This window comes from Elephantulus edwardii, unplaced genomic scaffold (genome assembly GCF_000299155.1).
Source record: "Elephantulus edwardii isolate Elephantulus edwardi_28Jun2011 unplaced genomic scaffold, EleEdw1.0 scaffold00150, whole genome shotgun sequence".
Taxonomy (NCBI): domain Eukaryota; kingdom Metazoa; phylum Chordata; class Mammalia; order Macroscelidea; family Macroscelididae; genus Elephantulus; species Elephantulus edwardii.
The window spans coordinates 3,965,900-3,966,231 of record NW_006399900.1 but is presented as its reverse complement, the minus strand read 5'-3'; positions in this window follow the sequence as shown (position 1 = coordinate 3,966,231).

Below are 332 nucleotides of genomic sequence, written 5' to 3'. Positions count from 1 at the left end.
TACATGTTGCCGTGGGGGTGGCTGGCTTTAAGCTGCAAGTTCCCCAGGCTCACGGGCAAACAGGGTGTGTGTGGAGTGCGAAGGGTGGGAGGGGCCAAGCGGGAGGGGAAAGTGAAGGGGGCTCCGTGTCCCGCGCCGCTCGCGGCCCGCCGGTCAGCCTCTCCTCCCGGCCGCGGTCGGCTCACGCTCGCACCGCTCAGCCAGCGGCCGCGGCCACAGCAGCAGCTCAGAGCCTGTCAACTAGGTCACGCCTCGCGCTAACCTACACCGCGCAGGCCCCGCCTCCCAGCCTCTAGACAGCGCCGCTCCCATTGGCTGCACCGCCCGCCGCT